Consider the following 20,874-nt stretch of genomic DNA (forward strand, 5'->3'; position numbering starts at 1 on the left):
GGAGTGAGTCAGGGTTGCAGCCTTTCCCCGATGTTATTCAATCTGTATATTGAGCAAGTAGTGAAGGAAACAAAAGAAAAATTCGGAGTAGGTATTAAAATCAACAGAGAAGAAATAAAAACTTTGAGGTTCGCCGATGACATTGTAATTCTGTCAGAGACAGCAAAGGAGTTGGAAGAGCAGTTGAACGGAATGGACAGTGTCTTGAAAGGAGGATATAAGATGAACATCAACAAAATCAAAACGAAGATAATGGAATGTAGTCGAATTAAGTCGGGTGATGCTGCGGGAATTAGATTAGGTAATGACACACTTAAAGTAGTAAAGGAGTTTTGCTATTGGGGGAGCAAAATAACTGATGATGGTCAAAGTAGAGAGGATATAAAATGTAGACTGGCAACGGCAAGGAAAGCGTTTCTGAAGAAGATAAATTTGTTAACATCGAGTATAGATTTAAGCGTCAGGAAGTCGTTTCTGAAAGTATCTGTATGGAGTGTAGCCATGTATGGAAGTGAAACATGGACGGAAAATAGTTTGGACAAGAAGAGAATAGAAGCTTTCGAAATGTGGTGCTACAGAAGAATGCTGAAGATTAGATGGGTAGATCACATAACTAATGAGGAGGTATTGAATAGAATTGGGGAGAAGAGGAGATTGTGGCACAACTTGACAGGAAGAAGGGATCGGTTGGTAGGACATGTTCTGAGGCATCAAGGAATCACAAATTTAGCATTGGAGGGCAGCGTGGAGGGTAAAAATCGTTGATAAGAGATGAATACACTAAGCAGATTCAGAAGGATGTAGGTTGCAGTAGCTACTGGGAGATGCTTGCACAGGATAGAGTAGCATGGAGAGCTGCATCAAACCGGTCTCTGGACTGAAGACCACAACAACAACAACAACATATCTGTATATCGACATCTTGTCGGCAGATCTAATCTGGACATCCCCGTGTAACGCGAAACTGGGATTGGAGCCGCCAGGAGAAGAGGAGGCGGAGACTGTTGAGATGTCAGAAGAGGAGCAGTAATAGCAGAACCGTTCGATGAAGAGAGCTGAGTGACTTCGAAACGTGGACCAGTCACTGGATGTCACCCGAGTAACAAATCCACCGTGAACATTTCAGCCCTTCTGAAGGAGCCCGGGTGGACTGTCGGTGATGCGACTGTGACATGGAAACGCGAAGGAAGAGCCATAGCCGAACCGAGACGAGGCGGGAGATCGTCAAACATTGGAAGGGTGCAGAAAGACCCACGAGATCAGCGGACGGAGTCACTCCTGAGTTCCAAACGCGCTACCAGTAGTGCAGCTAGCACAGTGACCGTTCGTAGGGACTTAAAGGGAATGGGGTACAATGGTGGAACAGCCACAGGTCTCTACTGTGAACGAGGAATAGGAACGTATTTTACAACACTGTGTACTGAGCAAAGTAGAGGAACACTTCGGAGACGATGACCGTCTCTGAGGCGATGGTTTGTTGTCAGTAACATTCGTGATGAAATGGACTGACCTGTCCAGAGTGCTGACCCAGCCTTTGGGATGAGTTTGAACGTCGACTTCGCTTCAGGCCATCGCTACGTTCTGTGGTTTGGCCCTTGGGAAGGATGGGCTGCGGCCACTCCCCCACACATGAAGGCGTCATCAAAGAGTTCCAGCCGTCATCAAGGCGAAGGATGGAGACCCATCCCCCCCCCCCCCCCCATATAATCTTACTAATAGATGTTCGGATACCTTTGATGAGACAGTGTACGTCCCAGAAAGCTGCTCTAACCGTCTGGGTGTCCAAGTACCATATTTCTGGTGCTACTTCGGGAATGGATTTCTCATACAACAAGAAGAAAAAAAATCTAGTTAACATAGGCTCTACAATGCATACCTTAAGAGCAATGAGCACTTCTTCATCCTCGATACTGTGAAACAAATTTGTACTCCAAGCTCTTTGCTACTAAGGTATCTGGTCTCTTTGTTCGGTACAAAATAGAAGTTTCTAAGTCAATGCAATCGACAAGTACGCCATATTACGGCTTATGTTTCGGCTATCGAAAACTCACTTATTGGCCGTTTTATGTGCCATGTAGCTGATCTTCGAAGCTTAGTGTTTAGTGACGAGGCAACATTCCACAATGTGAGAATATGGCGTACAACACAACCACATGAAGTTATGCAACATGAGAGGGACTCTCCAAAATTTAATGTGTTTTGTGCAGCTTCACGGGAAAAGGTGAACGGTCCAGTGACATTGTTATGGGAACTACATGCCTCGATATGCTTCAGAACAGTTGGAGAGTCACTTACCAGAATGGGGCACCGCCACACGGGCACCTGGAAGAGCGGGGATGTTTAAATCACAGGACTAGTGAACGAGAGATCGGTAGCACTGGACCAAATGATTCAGCCTTACGTTGCTGGCTTTCAAGATCACCGGACCCGACTGTATGTGTGGGTTTATAAAAGACTCTGTCTGTATGTCTCCATTACCAGCAACAGTTAATGAACTGAGACACCGCATAACAGCAGCTTTTTGAGTTTCCCGTTCATCAAAAAACGTGATTCATTGTATATGTTTATTAGTTTCAGAAATATAGACGTGCCAAATCGAATGTATCCTTTATTACATCCTGTATAATACTGACATGGTGGAAGACAATTTTTGACCATTAATTTTTGAAATATGTGTAAAATATGTCTTAACCACGTAAGGGTTAAACTGGATGAAGTTTCACAGCATTTATGAACAATAAAGCATGGTGCAAGATGTTGAACATTGTCAGGGAAATAGATGGTAACTGGCGGGAAATATTTTCAAGAACAAAGAGGTAGAAATAAGAATGGAAGAGCAACAGCGAAGTCGTCTGATTAGCGAGGGTTTAATATAAAGATGCATTGTTTCATTTCTAGTATTAAATCTGTGTATTGAAGGAGCAATGACGGAGAGAAAGGGAAGGTTCCGAAGAGCGATTGAAATTCAAACATGAGGGATATGAATTACAGGTTTCGCTGATTACATTGCTATCCTCAGTGAAAGTGAAGAGGACGTCGCGAATGGAATGAACGGCACACTGAATGAACTGACAGTAAACCCAAGAAACGTGTAAGTACTCCGGAGTAGCAGAACTGAGATTAGCGATCAACTCAATGTCAAAATGTCACGCTTCCATCCCCCACCTGACCACCCCCACGCCTCCTCCTAACCTGGCAGCAGCGAAGCTTGCAAATAGTGTTTGGGATGAACTTGTTCGGTAATGTTAAGAAATACTCCGAGACTTGAAGAAGAATGTAAGAATTCCTATTTCTAACAACGCGGGTGCTGATAGGTGTGAATACTCCCGAACTATAAGCTTAATACGTCGTAGTTCAAAAATAGTGACACGAACTGTTTACTTGAGAATGCAAAAACTAGCAGAGGGGGAGAGCTCGGGGGAAGACCACTTGGGGTTGCGGAAATATGTAGGAACACGTGACGCAATACCGACCCTTATGTGTCCTCTGTAGTGTAGGACAAGGCCGTCAGTCTTAGGCAGCGGATCATGGAATAAGCGTGGCGTGGAGCTGTTTACAAAAATCTTCGTTGTAGGAAGTTACGGGAAATGATCACGACGTTAAATAACGACAGTGTAGGTTCCTTTAAGCGTGTGCGGTAGCGGCGAGAGTAACGTCACTAAAGGAAGCGGCACGCGAAGATTCGGCTGACTGTTTGCTGCGTGCATTCTAAGCTCCTGCGTAGTTCTGACTACTCACTACTAACAACGCCGTCATCAGCAGCTGAGTCTGAACGAAGACACTCGCACGGACTCAGTCGTAATTGCACAAAAGGTATGCCTCTCAGTATTCGCAATGTAACTGATTCACTGCCGAGTTAGTGTATTTTGCCATCACGTTTCTTCGTTCTTCCACACCGATTCGTTTCCTCATCTTGTTTAACATTCACAATTTTTTGTTATCTTAGATATATGTAGAAATTTCTAATCACAAAATCTTGTAACACCTGTGTTATAAATATAGTGCTGTGCTTCTCGCGACAAAACCAAACCGGCGAGAAGTGAGGATCTGACAAGCAATTGTAACTTGAAGCGTCACGTTTGCTTCTAAATATCTCATTATAGCGACGTCTTTCTGGGTTCCGGTTTCGAGCAAATGAAAATATTCTCAGGATTTTCTTCGCATAATGTGCCCCCTCTGAATTCAGTTAAAAAGCAGTTTCCCGCACGTCTAAAATTTGGTAACATCGTCACGAAACGCATTTTTGCAAATTTTCCGTAAATCGAAACTTCCTGGCAGATCTCAGATCGCAGGAGAGCTTCTGTAAAGTTTGGAAGGTAGGAGACGAGATACTGGCAGAAGTAAAGCTGCGAGGACCGGGCGTGAGTCGTGCTTCGGTAGCTCAGATGGTAGAGCACTTGCCCGCGAAAGGCAAAGGTCCCGAGTTCGAGTCTCGGTCGGGAACACAGTTTTAATCTGCCAGGAAGTTTCATATCAGCGCACACTCCGCTGCAGAGTGAAAATCTCATTCTGTTTCCGTAACTCGTTGTTGCATATAAAATATGAGTGAAATATTGTCTAGAAGACAACGAGGGCAGTTCCATGTTTGTACATGGATTACTTGGCAAGTTTGAGCGACCTGAGTGGAATGAAAGATTAAAAGTGTGTTCTGTGAGGGAGATGACAGCTTTATCCCATTGCACCACGTTTCCATCACCAACATATCAGTTTTGAGTAGTTTGGAAGACCGTTTCGTGATAGCTAGTTAACAAAGGGCGTTCAGAAATTCCCGCTACAAGCTTGTAGGATTTGTAGAGGACAGTGAGTACATAATAGAAACCGAAATCCCGAAAACGTAGCGTTTCAGTTCTACCACGGTTTCAGTCCAGATGTTTAATTCATCCACTTCAGCTTGAGTAATCAAATTAGACGTGATTCAATAGAATAATTATATAACAATTGGAAAAGAAACATAATGAAATATCCATTTACATACTGTACGAACAGTATGCTGGGTTCTTTTTTTTCGGTTGTAGAATAGTGTAAACACGTAATGTTTTTACGTGCTCATACAAACAAGCGATAAATGATTCGTTATGTTTCCTTTCGAATTGTCACCAGATAACCGTACTGCGTCACGCCTAATTCAGTTCTGCAAGGAGAATTGGATAAGTTAAACGTCTGAACGGAAACGGTATGTTTCCGAACATGGATTCCTATTCGAAATATATTATGTACTCTCTCTTCTCTACGAGTACTAGAAGTTTATAACACCCTGTATACCCCGATGTACAGCGCCTGTCGCTTAGCCTGTCGGCCGCGCGCTGCTGCGATGCGTGCTGCCTACCCGGCAGGCGACATCCCCGTCCGTTGTGCCAGTCCTCTGTATCTGGCGGCCCATCGCGACCGTAATGACGGGTTTGTTTTAACTGCGCGCGCCGGGCCAAAATAATAACTAACCCGTCCGGCCGAGAGTTAGGGCAGGGCAGGCTGGACACACACAGCACAGCACAATACAGCACGGCGCGCCACTACAGCAGACGTATGGCGACGGCTCACTCACGCTGCCGCCGGCTCCCACACAAACACATACACAACGAAAGCCGCGCCTGCTGCGGCTACGTGAAACTTTCGTAAATGTCAGGCAGGGCGCCCAGCCAGCTAACGAGGCAAGTCAGTTAGATGCCAGCGGCGTGCCACGCGAGTGATTTGGCGTTATTAACGTGGCATCGCGATCTGTCCTTAGTCAACCTAATCAATGTGTACCAACAAAAGTCTAAAAGACAATCTTGCTGACAGCCTTACTGGTACACTGACGTGGTGTGTTGAGGGTGTTTTACTGTTAAAATATGTATATGTACAAAATTTGTTCCGAGAATACGCTGACATTCGAAAAACTGTGGTTTAAACGTCACAGGCAATATGAGGACACCCGCATCCTGAGTATTCACCAACGTCAACCGTATCAGCAATAAAATGGGTGCTACGAGTGAGGTATGCACATTATTTTGTTCACATTTTAAATTCTGTTTCTTACATAAATATCGAAGTGCAAAGGTCGCACAGAGCAAAACCGTGTAGTTGAGTAATCTTTGACTATTGCTGCGATATCTCCGTGTTGCTACACCGCCTCCGCCTCTTGGCTCAGGACATTAGCAAAGCTACACGCATTCTAAATTGAGCAGTGTAGAGTACCACATGTATTTTGAAGAATGGCCAGGTAATTTCCTTTATAATATTGTTAGACGAGATTGATGGAACTGCAGTATCAATTTTTAATGCAATCGTGCAGAGACAAGCTAAGGAGATTATTTGTTTTTCTTAAATGTTAAGAGATTGAGATAAGCACACAAGTCCATTACATTGGTTTGTGTTACTGAGATTGTAGTAACTAAGCTCCATGGAGAAGAAATATAAACTTTGAGGTTCGCTGATGACATAATTCTGTCAGAGACAGCAAGGGACTTGGAAGAGCAGTTGAACGGAATGGACAGTGTCTTGAAAGGAGGCTATAAGATGAACATCAAGAAAAGCAAAACGAGGATAATGGAATGCAGTCGAATTAAATCGGGTGATGCTGAGGGAATTAGATTAGGAAATGAGACGCTTAAAGTAGTAAAGGAGTTTTGGTATTTGGGGAGAAAAATAACTGATGATGGTCGAAGTTGAGAGGATATAAAATGTAGACTGGCAATGGCGAGGAGAGCGTTTCTGAAGAAGAAACATTTGGTAACATCGAGTATAGATTTAAGTGTCAGGAAGTCGTTTCTGAAAGTATTTGTATGGAGCGTAGCCATGTATGGAAGTCAAACGTGGACGATAAATAGTTTAGACAAGAAGAGCATAGAAGCTTTCGAAATGTGGTGCTACAGAAGAATGCTGAAGATTAGATGGGTAGATCACATAACTAATGAGGAGGTATTGAATAGGATTGGGGAGAAGAAGAGTTTGTGGCACAACTTGACTAGAAGAAGGGATCGGTTGGTAGGACATGTTCTGAGACATCGAGGGATCACTAATTTAGTACTGGAGGGCAGCGTGTAGGGTAAAAATCGTAGAGTGAGACCAAGAGATGAATACACTAAGCAGATTCAGAAGGATGTAGGATGCAGTAGGTACTGGGAGATGAAGAAGCTAGCACAGGATAGAGTAGCATGGAGAGCTGCATCAAACCAGTCTCCAGACTGAAGACCACAAGAACAACAACAACAAGCAGCTCAGATGGTAGAACTATTAAATGGAATGATTGATCTGATAGGAAGATGAGATTCTCCCTCCTTAAAGTTATTTCTTGAAGTCATGTTCTGCAACTACTAGTGTGAACATTCAGTTGATTTTTAAAGCATTACTTTTGAGTACAGAGTTTGATTTGAATTTTTTTGTGAATTTTGTCACAAGTCGTTTGCTACCAGTCAAAATTACCACCCTTCATTCAATTTACTTTGTACGCACGCACATTGTAGTCTCTGGTTCGGAATTTTCGCACTTTTTTTTAATGTTGCTTTGCTACTGTACCTGTGCTCAGATTTAGAGAAATCTGCAAAGACGTTTGTCGAGACACGTGGAAAGCGAAAAAACAGTTTAGGACCAGGAAGTTTTTTGTAAGAACAGTTAAGCATTTATTTCCGCAGCCAGGTTACTGAGTACTGCATTTTTCTAGAAACAGTTAGCGTCAGTTTGTAGACGGTGTCGAGCAAACCATATTTTGTATAATTCGGTAAAGTAAGAGCTGTGTACAGCACACGAGTTTAAGGTAGGAATCGGTTCGTTCGGTAATCTTGTTTGAGAAGTTCTGGTGTGCAGTTTGGGGAAGGTTCACCCAGACAGCGAGAAGCAGACAAGCGGTCGCGTTACACGTGGGGTCCGGCGAACTGCACTCACGCTGGGCCTCAAAAGCTCCTGCTAAATGTGGATCAGCGTTTTATAACCACACGACTTTTCCTTCCACACACATGTCAACTGTTACTAGATGCAGGTGGATTATTTCTATCAGTCGGGCAGTATGGTCGCAACAATGATAGCCGAGTCACCTCTCATCGCATCATTGTTTCCATGCGCGCTGCCCCTTCCGGAATCCACACCTCTCTCGCAATAAGGCAAAAAATTTCTTTAGTATACTGCTGTAGACGTTGCTTTTCTCCTCGCAAAACACATAAGGAGACAACATTTTCGTAGACATTTAATTAACGAAACGTGCATAATTAGACATTAACTGTGGGAAGAAGGTGCGAAGAATGTTGTTTTCATACGTTGGTGTCCAAGTTTCGTTTGCTGGACACCTCAGCAAATCGTAAGGCGAATAAAATGAAGGCGACGATTCACGCAATTTTTGTGTTACGAAACTTTTTACGGAATGATGATGGTACGCATTCAAATTCATCTGTGCACTACAATCTACTGTAGGCCAACCTGTTCGGAACTCACAACTTCTCCGAGAAATCCAACAATCTGGTATTACACAATGTCCAGCAAATTAGTAAAAGGTTTTGCTGGCTACGTTTTACAGAAACATTGTCAAAAGCTTTCCCTAAGTCTACAAATGCTAGAAACGTAAGTTTGCCTTTTCTTACTCTCTCTTCCAATATAAGTCATTGGTCAGTATTGCCTCACGTGTTCCAACATTTCTACGGAATCCAAACTGATCTTCCCCAAGGTTGGCTTCTACTAGTTTCTCCATTCGTCTGTAAAGAATTCGCGTTAGTATTTTGCAGCTGTGACTTATTAAACTGATACCTTCAATTAAAACTTCCGGGCTGATAGGCCGTGGTCGAAGTATAAAACTGTCTCCTGACGTTTCGTCTCCGACTGCGGGAGACATCCGCGGAGGTAAGTTTACATTGTATGATCACATTTTCCGCTGTTAAACCTATTCGAGGAACAAAGATAAATACTCTGACGGAAAAAAATCTCAATACCGAGAACGAATTCAACGACATAGACAGTTGGTAGGCGTGTTTCTACGTTTGAAAGATAATGTCTGTTCACATTTCACACCAGTCGCTTAACAATGGCACTAATAGCGTCACTATAAGGATACTGACAGGTTTCAGATAGATTATATAATGGTAAGACAGAGATTCAGGAACCAGGTTTCAAATTGTAAGACATTTCCAGGGGCGGATGTGGACTCTGACCACAATCCATTGGATATGAACTGTAGATTAAAATTGAAGAAACTGCAAAATAGTGGGAATTTAAGGAGATGGAACCTGGATACACTGACTAAACTAGAGGTTGTACAAAGTTTCAGGGAGAGCGTAAGGGAACAATTGACAGGAATGGGGGAAACAAATACAGTAGAAGAACAATGGGTAGCTTTGAGTGACGAAGTAGTGAAGGCAGCAAAGGATCAAGTAGGTAAAAAGACGAGGGCTACTAGGAATCCTTGGTAACAGAAGAAATATTGAACTTAATTCATGACAGGTGAAAATATAAAAATGCAGTAAATGAAGCAGGCAAAAAGGAATACAAACGTCTCAAAAATGAGATCGACAGGAAGTGCAAAATGGCTAAGCAGGGATGGCTAGAGGACAAATGTAAGAATGTAGAGGCACATATCACTAGGGGTAAGATAGATACTGCCTACAGGAAAATTAAAGAGACCTTTGGAGAGAAGAGAACCACTCGTATGAATATCAAGAGCTCAGATGGCAACCCAGTTCTAAGCAAAGAAGGGAAGGCAGAAAGGGGGACGGAGTATATAGAGGGTTTATACAAGGGCGATGTGCTTGAGGACAATATTATGGAAATGGAAGAGGATGTAGATGAAGATGAAATGGGAGATAAGATACTGCGTGAAGAGTTTGACAGAGCACTGAAAGACCTGAGTCGAAACAAGGCCCCGGGAGTAGACAACATTCCATTGCAACTACTGACAGCCTTGGGAGAGCCAGTCCTGACAAATCTCTACCATATGGTGAGCAAAATGTACGAGACAGGCGAAATTCTCTCAGACTTCAAGAAGAATATAATAATTCCAATCCCAAAGAAAGCAGATGCTGACAATGTGAAAATTACCGAACTATCAGTTTAATATTATGTAAACTTTCAGTGCCGGTATTGTCTTCACTTAAAACTTCCGGGCTGATAGGCCGTGGTCGAAGTATAAAACTGTCTCCTGACGTTTCCTCTCCGACTGCGGGAGACATCCTCGGAGGTAAAGCGGCTTTACCTCCGAGGATGTCTCCCGCAGTCGGAGACGAAACGTCAGGAGACAGTTTTATACTTCGACCACGGTCTATCAGCCCGGAAGGTTTAAGTGAAGAGCGGAAAGTGTGTTTCTAAAATGATGGATACTGCAGGCTATTACACATGTGGTGTGCGTTTTCTGACTCATAATTTTAAATTTGAAAAATATGCAAAAAAGTTTTCTCCTCACACAATACCGGTGTTAGTTATGGTTTAAAGTTTGACCTTTCGAAGAACATTATGTTTTATATTTTAATGTATGACTTGAGCATCTCAGCTCTTAAATCACTGTACATCTTTGACGATATGTTCTTCACGTAATTACCTCACCTTCTGATGAAGTCACCCTTAGAGATGACGAAACCTGGTCAAGGTATATAGAAAACCTATGCAACCAGTTGGCTGATTTTTTACATATTTTTCAAATTTGTGCATACGGTTTCTGCAAACGCCAGCCATGTTCAAAGTTGTTCGTAATTTTATTTTTTAGTGAACAGTCGCGAACTGGAGCGGGAACTACTTCCAGATAAACTGAGTCATTCGCACAGTGGAGGACACGGCGACTTCTACAGGGCTGGCTCGGCCAGCCGGCACCGCAGCCCTTAGGGCCTGTGGCTGCGCCTGCTGCTTTTATTGTGCTGCGCATCCCTTTGTCTCTGGGCGTGTGATGGAGCGCCTCTGTCACAGGGGGTGGCACACCGAGCCGCGGAGGCGGGGGAGGGGGGGGGAGGGAAGACACCCCCTGCCATTGTTACGTTCCGCCCAAAAAACCTGCCCACGCCTCCGGTCCACGCGTTAAGCCGTCGGCACACGGACCGTGCTGTCGAACGTCAACGTCGAGCGTGCCAAGTTCAACGTGCTGCTGAACGCTCAGGACCGATGCGACTTGTGCACACGGTACGTGGGCCCCAACGTGGTATACGCGATCGAAACGCACTCCAGCGGCAGTTGAGGGATGTTTCCAGTTCGTAAACCACACTGTTTACTCAACGGGCGCGCGTAAAACTCCCACGTTAGCTCTATTAAAACGCACGTTTCCTCCATCGTCCACGAAAAGGAAAGTACCATGTTCAATCAATAAGGACACAGGCTTATAAAAGCTCCATTACAAACAGTGCGGTACAAATTTGGAAGCTGCAAAATACTAACACGAATTCTTTACAGACGAATGGAAAAACTGGTAGAAGCTGACCTCGGGGAAGATCAGTTTGGATTCCGTAGAAATACTGGAACACGTGAGGCAATACTGACCTTACGACTTATCTTAGAAGAAAGATTAAGGAAAGGCAAACCTACGTTTCTAGCATTTGTAGACTTAGAGAAAGCTTTTGACAATGTTGACTGGAATACTCTCTTTCAAATTCTAAAGGTGGCAGGGGTAAAATACAGGGAGCGAAAGGCTATTTACAATTTGTACAGAAACCAGATGGCAGTTATAAGAGTCGAGGGACACGAAAGGGAAGCAGTGGTTGGGAAGGGAGTAAGACAGGGTTGTAGCCTCTCCCCGATGTTATTCAATCTGTATATTGAGCAAGCAGTGAAGGAAACAAAAGAAAAATTCGGAGTAGGTATTAAAATCCATGGAGAAGAAATAAAAACTTTGAGGTTCGCCGATGACATTGTAATTCTGTCAGAGACAGCAAAGGACTTGGAAGAGCAGTTGAACGGAATGGATGGTGTCTTGAAGGGAGGATATAAGATGAACATCAACAAAAGCAAAACGAGGATAATGGAATGTAGTCGAAGTAAGTCGGGTGATGTTGAGGGTATTAGATTAGGAAATGAGACACTTAAAGTAGTAAAGGAGTTTTGCTATTTGGGGAGCAAAATAACCGATGATGGTCGAAGTAGAGAGGATATAAAATGTAGACTGGCAATGGCAAGGAAAGCGTTTCTGAAGAAGAGAAATTTGTTAACATCGAGTATAGATTTAAGTGTCAGGAAGTCTTTTCTGAAAGTATTTGTATGGAGTGTAGCCATGTATGGAAGTGAAACATGGACGATAAATAGTTTGGACAAGAAGAGAATAGAAGCTTTCGAAATGTGGTGCTACAGAAGAATGCTGAAGATTAGATGGGTAGATCACATAACTAATGAGGAGGTACTGAATCGGATTGGGGAGAAGAGGAGTTTGTGGCACAACTTGACCAGAAGAAGGGATCGGTTGGTGGGACATATTTTGAGGCATCAAGGGATCACCAATTTAGTATTGGAGGGCAGCGTGGAGGGTAAAAATCGTAGGGGGAGACCAAGAGATGCATACACTAAGCAGATTCAGAAGGATGTAGGTTGCAGTAGGTACTGGGAGATGAAGAAGCTTGCACAGGATAGAGTAGCATGGAGAGCTGCATCAAACCAGTCTCAGGACTGAAGACCACAACAACAACAACAAATTTGGAATACTTCTCCGCATAAGATAAACATTATTTCCTCACTCCCACATTTTAGTAAAACTCTAAGGTCAGTCTTACTTGACCACTGTTCTTACCAAATGGCAGAATATTTGCAACACGTGAATTACGAAGCGTAAAAGAAAAAGGAGCAAAATAGCTTTACACAAGTAGCGCAAGGTGTCCTGTAGATCAAGCCAATCGAACACCCAAAGAAAGGTGAACTTATATTTCCGCAACATCAAAAATTATAGTATATACTTATATTAAACTAATAATAAAGTAACAGAACCTTGTAAAAACGCACATGTTAGGAAAAAAAATTACGTAATGGGGAGTCGCGAACCACCATCCAAACATAAAAGATTCACTATTCAGTGACGCTCCTCACCACGCTAAACGAACATTCGGAAATTGATTGCCATTCGTAGAATGTTACCAACGTTAGCGCATGCTGAAAGCTTTAATCGTAACTATGTTACTAACTGATATTTAATTACAACAAATTGTACCAAGAACAATGCGTTTTGGGTGCATCCTCAATGTATTGCTGCCTTCAAATTGCCTACACTCATAATACGCAAGTTACAATAATTCTTTTGCCATGAATATGATGTTTCTCATTATTTTATTGCGACGGATCACACAGTTAGCAACGGGTTTTCCAGCGATTCTCAGTTTGCTCGTGCTCAGAAACGGCATATATACATATACGTGTAGGATTAAAATGAATGCCAATATGGCGCCTCACAACTCTGTACTGAAGGGAGCCGGCGTGCGTGTGACGTAGGTGGCGTTGTCCCATTTCATTGGTCAACGCTCAGACGCACGCTCAGAATATCTGAAACGCCAGATATTGCTCTGGACGTTCGGAAAGACTCCCGAACGTGCTATTCCACGCTGTGACGTCAGAAATTCGGCACGCTCAACGTTCGGACGCACGGTCCGTGTGCCGGCGACTTTAGGCGAGTGCTGTGGGCGCTGTCCCATCGGGGTTTGCTAAAGTTATCGAGAAGGTTGTTTATACAAGGTTAATGGAGCATTTAAATTCACATAATTTGCTATCAAATGTACTGTCTAATTTTAGAAATCGTTTAACAACTGAAAATGCTATATAAGGTTTTGGACGGATTAAATAAAAGGTTGCGAACGCTAGGTGTTTTCTTTGATTTAACGAAGGCATTTGACTGTGTTGACAACAAAATATTACTGCAGAACTTGGACCATTATGGAGCAAGGGGAGTAGCTTACAATTGGTTCGCCTCTTACTTTAAGAACAGAATGCAGAAGGTATTTCTCCGGAATGTTGAGAGTGGTAGTGATGTGCAGTCGCAATGGGGCACTGTTAAGTGGGGCGTTCCCCAAGGGTCGGTGCTGGGGCCACTGCTGTTTCTTATTTATATAAATGATATGCCTTCTAGTATTACAGGTGATTCAAAAATATTTCTGTTTGCTGATGACACCAGCTTGGTAGTGAAGGATCTTGTGTGTAATATTGAAACAGTATCAAATAATGTAGTTCATGAAATAAGTTTGTGGCCTGTGGAAAATAATTTGATGTTAAATCACAGTAAGTTTTTACAGTTTCTAACTCACAATTCAACAAGAACCGATATTTTGATCACACAGAATGGGCATATTATATGCGAGACGGATCAGTTCAAGTTTCTAGGCGTTCGGATAGACAGTAAGCTGTTGTGGAAAGCCCATGTTCAGGATTTGTTTCAGAAACTAAATGCTGCTTTATTTACCATTAGAACAGTATCTGAAATAAGTGACAGTTCAACACGAAAAGTAGTCCGCATATTTTCATACGCTTATGTCGTATGGTATTATTTTTTGGGGTAATTCTTCTGGTTCAAAAAGGGTATTTTTGACTCAAAAACTCCTATGAGGAGTACTTAAACCGGCAGAGGAAAATTTCTCTGGCGGCAAATTAATTAAACCAACAAACACTCTGCCTCTGACAATCCACGTTTCTGGGAACCGTCGGTCCAGGAATCGACGCACACGACGACTGAAATGTGCCGGCGCCCCGTCATGTTGGAACCACGTGCGTTGTCTTGTAGGGAGCGGGACGTCTTCCAGCAATTCTGGCAATGCTCTGACGAGAAAATTGTAATAGTGCCTGTCATTTAATGACCTAGGTAGCAGATACGGTCCAATTAAACAGTCCCCAACAACACCGATCCACACATTAACGAAGAACGGCACTTGATGAGCGCTAGTAACTGTGGCATGTGGGTTATCCTCACTCCAAACATGCGACTTGTCCATGTTGAAGACTCCATCACGCCCGAACGTTGCTTCATCGGTAAACGACACAGAGGATGGAAATGTAGGATGCGTTTCTCACTGTTCCAGGTACCACTGCGAAAACTGTGCTCTGGGTGGATAATCAACTAGTTCCAGGTTGTGGACACGCTGTAAGTGAAATGGACGTAACAACTGCTCTCGAAGGACTGTTCTTACATTCGTCTGATTCGTCCCAACGTTACGTGCAACTGTACGAGTGCTGATTGAAGAATCCCGCTCCAGCTTCCTCAAATTGCAGCGTTCTTACCGTGCGACGGCGTCCCTGTCCAGGTAATCTGCTAAATGACCCGGTCTCACGCAGACGTTGGTACACAGCAGCAAGGTCGTATGATGCGGGATACGGCGATTAGGATATTGTTCTTGATAAACCCGCTGTGCAGTTCGTCCGTTGTGGTGCGCTACGTAGTACGCACCAACCATACCAGTGTACCCACTCCAGGTGTATCGCTCCATTAGTAAACAGAGACAATGCACTAGTACATCGGTGGACAGCAGTTGCCTAGAACTGAAGAGTGTAATACGATCTCTAACAACCGAAGAGCGCAATACGGCTTCCAGGAACTGAAGAGCGCTAATACAGCCTCCACCAGTTTAAATAATCCCCATAGGAAAAAATCACACTAGGGAAAAATATTTGTTTTGATGTCCCCTACTACCTCCCAGAGTTTGTCGGTTTAAATACTTTTCACCCTGTATAACGTGCAGCGGATATTTTTTTAGGCAGGTACCGACTAAGATACTTTTTAGAAATCGATGTAAGGGACTCCAGACACGTTCAAAAAATACCGACAGTCCTAGTCCCCACACGTGGCCTTCCCTCCACCAGACCAGAGAGAAGTTCAGTGGCCAGGAGGGACGGTGGGCGTCGGTGTTAGGTCGCGGGCCGACGAGAGGCGAGCCGCTCGTTTGCGGCGTCTATTTCTGGGTGTAGAGGGCCGGCGCCGCGACGCCGACTCCGACGCCGCAGCCGCCGCTATTCCCGGAGGCGGCGCCGCTTCCTGCCCGCCAGCCGACTGGAGGCCTTCACTCGTTCATCGCCGCGGGGGCGGGGGGACACTTCTTATCCCACTGTAGTAATAGACGGCAAATCATGGAGTAAAACTGAAGTGATATCAGGCGTTCCCCAGGGAAGCGTCCTGGGACCTCTGCTGTTCCTGATCTATATAAATGACCTGGCTGACAATCTGAGCAGTTCTCTTAGGTTGTTCGCAGATGATGCTGTAATTTACCGTCTAGTAAGGTCATCCGAAGACCAGTATCACTTGCAAAGCGATTTAGAAAAGATTGCTGTATGGTGTGGCAGGTGGCAGTTGACGCTAAATAACGAAAAGTGTGAGGTGATCCACACGAGTTCCAAAAGAAATCCGTTGGAATTCGATTACTCGATAAATACTACAATTCTCAAAGCTGTCAATTCAACTAAGTACCTGGGTGTTAAAATTACGAACAACTTCAGTTGGAAAGACCACATAGATAATATTGTGGGGAAGGCGAGGCAAAGGTTGCGTTTCATTGGCAGGACACTTAGAAGATGCAACAAGTCCACTAAAGAGACAGCTTACACTACACTCGTTCGTCCTCTGTTAGAATATTGCTGCGCGGTGTGGGATCCTTACCAGTTGGGATTGACGGAGGACATCGAGAGGGTGCAAAAAAGGGCAGCTCGTTTTGTATTATCACGTAATAGGGGAGAGAGTGTCGCAGATATGATACGCGAGTTGGGATGGAAGTCATTAAAGCAAAGACGTTTTTCGTCGCGGCGAGATCTATTCACGAAATTTCAGTCACCAACTTTCTCTTCCGAATGCGAAAATATTTTGTTGAGCCGAACCTGCATAGGTAGGAATGCTCATCAAAATAAAATAGAAATCAGAGCTCGAACAGAAAGGTGTAGGTGTTCGTTTTTCCCGCGCGCTCTTCGGGAGTGGAACGGTAGAGAGATAGTATGATTGTGGTTCGATGAACCCTCTGCCAAGCACTTGAATGTGAATTGCAGAGTAGTAATGTAGATGTAGATGTAAACTTCTGGCACGGCAATTTCCCGTCCGTTGCGGCGTTCGAGACGTGATTCCACACTTTTTTTTCGGCCGGTTTGCGTTTAAAATAAAGGTGCAATATCTTGAGCGACGTAGAGGAATACCCTCGCTTCTGGCACTGTAGTTTAATGAAGGCCCGATAGGCTATACACAGCCCAGCCCTCAAAGTGGCGCCTGTAGCCGCGACTCTCTTGCAGCGTCTGCCACTGCACCCGGCTGAGCATCTCTGCGTCGGTTTCGCTCTCACTAAGTAAACCTGTGAAGAAACGAGCTGCTCTTCTCCGTGTTCCCTCTGTTGGCACTACGAGTCCCAGCTCGTCAGATTACCCACTCACGAGCAGTATATAGGTATTAGTCGAATGAGGGTTTTGTAAACTACTTCAGTTTTTATCGGCTACATTTTACGATCTGTGGTGAGCGTACTGTAAGACACCATCAGATTATTTGACTTGTCGCTCTAACGAAGTAAGCTGTTGTCAGCAATATGTCTCGTGGTCTTACCGTGGAGTGTTTATCTTCTGCCGTTAGGTCAGACGATAGAAATGCCACTTGCACGCTTAGAGTAGCACATTGACGGTGACCAACTTTAAACAGAACTTGATTAATTTTCACAGACATTTATTAAAATAATAAAAGGCATAGATACTACTTAACTTGATTCTGGATGCTGTTTACAATTGACAATCTGAAGTTCCTTTGGTCTTGGTACGTTAATCTTATTCTCACATATCTCTGATATTTGACAAAGTGCTACACATTTATCTTCATGGCTAAGTACAGGAGTGTGATAATCTTATTACGCGCAGACAGAAACGTGACTATAGACTGGTACAGACTAATGCAGACTGACTAATCGGAGGTCTGTAGTTGTGGTACGAGGTACCCTCCGCCACGCACTGTATGGTGGATTGCGGAGTCTGTATGTATGTTGTTGTTATCTTCAATCCTAAGACTGGTTTGATGCAGGTCTCCATGCTACTCTATCCTGTGCAAGCTTCTTCATCTCCCAGTACCTACTGCAACCTACATCCTTCTGAATCTGCTTAGTGTATTCATCTCTTGGTCTCCCTCTACGATTTTTACCCTCCACGCTGCCCTCCAATGCTAAATTTGTTATCCCTTAATGCCTCTGAACATGTCCTACCAACGGGTCCCTTCTTCTTGTCACGTTGTGTCACAAACTCCTCTTTTCCCCAATCCTATTCACTACCTCCTCATTAGTTATGTGATCTACCCACCTTATCTTCAGCATTCTTCTGTAGCACCACATTTCGAAAGCTTCTGTTCTCTTCTTGTCCAAACTATTTATCGTCCATGTTTCAGTTCCATACATGGCTACACTCCATACAAATACTTTCAGAAACGACTTCCTGACACTTAAATCTATACTCGATTTTAACAAATTTCTCTTCTTCAGAAACGCTTGCCAGTCTACATTTTATATCCTCTCTACTTCGACCAACATCAGTTATTTTGCTCCCCAAATAGCAAAACTGCTGTACTACTTTAAGTGTCTGATTTCCTAATCTAATTCCCTCAGCATCACCCGACTTTCTACTACATTCCATTATCCTCGTTTTGCTTTTGTTGATGTTCATCTTATATACTCCTTTCAAGACACTATCCATTCCGTTCAACAGCTCTTCCAAGTCCTTTGCTGTCTCTGACAGAATTACAATGTCATCGGCGAACCTCAACGTTTTTATTTCTTCTCCGTGGACTTTAATACCTACTCCGAATTTTTCTTTTGTTTCCTTTACTGCTTGCTCAATATACAGATTGAATAACATCGGGGACAGGCTACAACCCTGTCTCACTCCCTTCCCAACCGATGCTTCCCTTTCATGCCCCTCGAGTCTTATAACTGCCATCTGGTTTCTGTACAAATTGTAAATAGCGTTTCGCTCCCTGTATTTTACCCCTGCCACCTTCATAATTTGAAAGAGAGTATTCCAGTCAACATTGTCAAAAGCTTTGTGTAAGTCTACAAATGCTAGAAATGTAGGTTTGCCTTTCTTTAATCTATTTTCTAAGATAAGTCGTAGGGTCAGGATTGCCTCACGTGTTCCAACATTTCTGCAGAATCCAAACTGATTTTCGCCGAGGTCGGCTTCTACCAGTTTTTCCATTCGTCTGTAAAGAATTCGCGTTAGTATTTTGCTGATGTGACTTATTATGTGGATGAAATGAATGGTAGCGCGGCTGTCCACGGCGCGGCTTCCAGAACCTCACTGGCGCTCTTGCTGCGGTCCGCAGGGTTGTCACCGGGGGTCACATTAGACTGCAGCGCTGGACGCCCCGCCGAGTCGGCAGCGGCTACATTCCCGTCACACGCGGTGAGCCCGGCGCAGGTGCGGCGGCGCAGGCGGTATGGGCGGTGCGTGGCGGTGCGTGCCTGCGACACCCCGAGCGCCGGCGGCATGCGGGACGCGGGACGCGCACGTGTGCCCTCGGCTACTCTTACACCCTCTGCTCCCGCCTCCCCTTTGTCACGCGCACGTTCACGCCGACGCTCACGTTCGCGCTTCCTGAGCCGCGCCGGTGCATCCGCTTCCGCAGCCGGGCCGCTCGCGTCGCGCACCTGACCGGAATGGTCGCGGACCGCAGACCGTCGCCGACACCCGCTTCGCCCTTCTCCGAATGCTGGGCGGGTCCCCTCGCTGCCTGCACGCTCGTCGCACGAGCCAACTCCCGCACCACTAGTGCAACTTTGCATTTGGAAACCTTCCGACATCATTGACGGCTTATTCTTACGTCTACGCCCGTACCCTACAAACCACTGCGAAGTGATGGCGGAGGGTGGATGCCATTGCACCAGTAATTATAATTTCCCGCTGTCGTATCCACCTGCTACCAGGGCACGCTTTGCCTTGACATAACGAGACGCGACGCAATGTGTTTCTTTATCTTTTATCCTGCGTATTTTCGAACTTTATAGGAATCACTTAATGAATAACCGAAAATTCCATAATATTCTGTTCTATTCTATTCTATTCTATTCTGCAGAATAGGATAGTAGAAGTAGGATAGCTTAACAGATTAACCTTGCTCATAGTAATGCCAGTTATAGAAAAATGAAATGTAACAATGCTGTAAAATGTAGTATAATATGTAGACCCACTAATTACTAAGGTGGTGGGTTGTTTTGTATCTTCATATTGTTTTGATTGTATTGTTTTAATAAAGAATTCTTTTTTTAAAAAAAATATTGTAAGGTTACTCAATTTTTTCTCTTATAGGCAACGGCTGGACTGTCAGACGATGCTAGCAATAGACACTGGAGCGACGCTTTCAGGATAACGTGTTTCAGTGATGTGAAACAGACAGGACGCGGCAATAAATGCGACAGTACGACTAGAGAGCAGCAACAGAAACGCGGAGAATAGACCTCAGGCGCGCCTCTTCAGATTGTACGGAGAACGACGAGAGGTTCTACCAGTTTTTATTTAAATAGTCTTGTCTTCTTCTCGGACGGAACAGGACTCTTAGAAACACAAATATTAAAAAATAAAATAAAAAAATAAACACCGAAAAACGGGGACTGAGACGAGAAAGATAACAGCTATTGGGTCGTACAATGTGAAAATTGACCCGACATTTATTTCATTTTCTTCGTAACTGAGTACCTGGCATACGCCGGGTAAGTACGAGGCTATTGCCGACCGAGGTGGCCGAGCGGTTCTAGGCGCTCAGTCCGGAACCACGCAACTGCTACGGTCACAGGTTCGAATCCTGCCTCGGGAATGGATGTGTGTGATGTCCTTAGTTAGGTTTAAGTAGTTCTAACTTCTAGGGAGGAGGTATTGAATAGGATTGGGGAGAAGAGAAGTTTGTGGCACAACTTGACTAGAAGAAGGAATCGGTTGGTGGGACATGTTCTGAGGCATCAAGGGATCACAAATTTAGCAGTGGAGGGTAAAAATCGTAGAGGGAGACCAAGAGATGAATTCACTAAGCAGAAGGAT

General features: G+C 44.2%; 1 protein-coding gene across 1 annotated transcript in view; it reads right to left on the minus strand.

The window, feature by feature from the left end:
- Positions 1-20,874, minus strand: part of LOC126215009 (transcriptional activator cubitus interruptus-like) — a gene marked incomplete at its 5' end in the record, with an annotated part of 126,893 nt that overhangs the window by 100,508 nt on the left and 5,511 nt on the right. The gene's annotated exons all lie outside the window — the stretch shown is intronic.

This window comes from Schistocerca nitens, chromosome 12 (assembly GCF_023898315.1).
Source record: "Schistocerca nitens isolate TAMUIC-IGC-003100 chromosome 12, iqSchNite1.1, whole genome shotgun sequence".
Taxonomy (NCBI): domain Eukaryota; kingdom Metazoa; phylum Arthropoda; class Insecta; order Orthoptera; family Acrididae; genus Schistocerca; species Schistocerca nitens.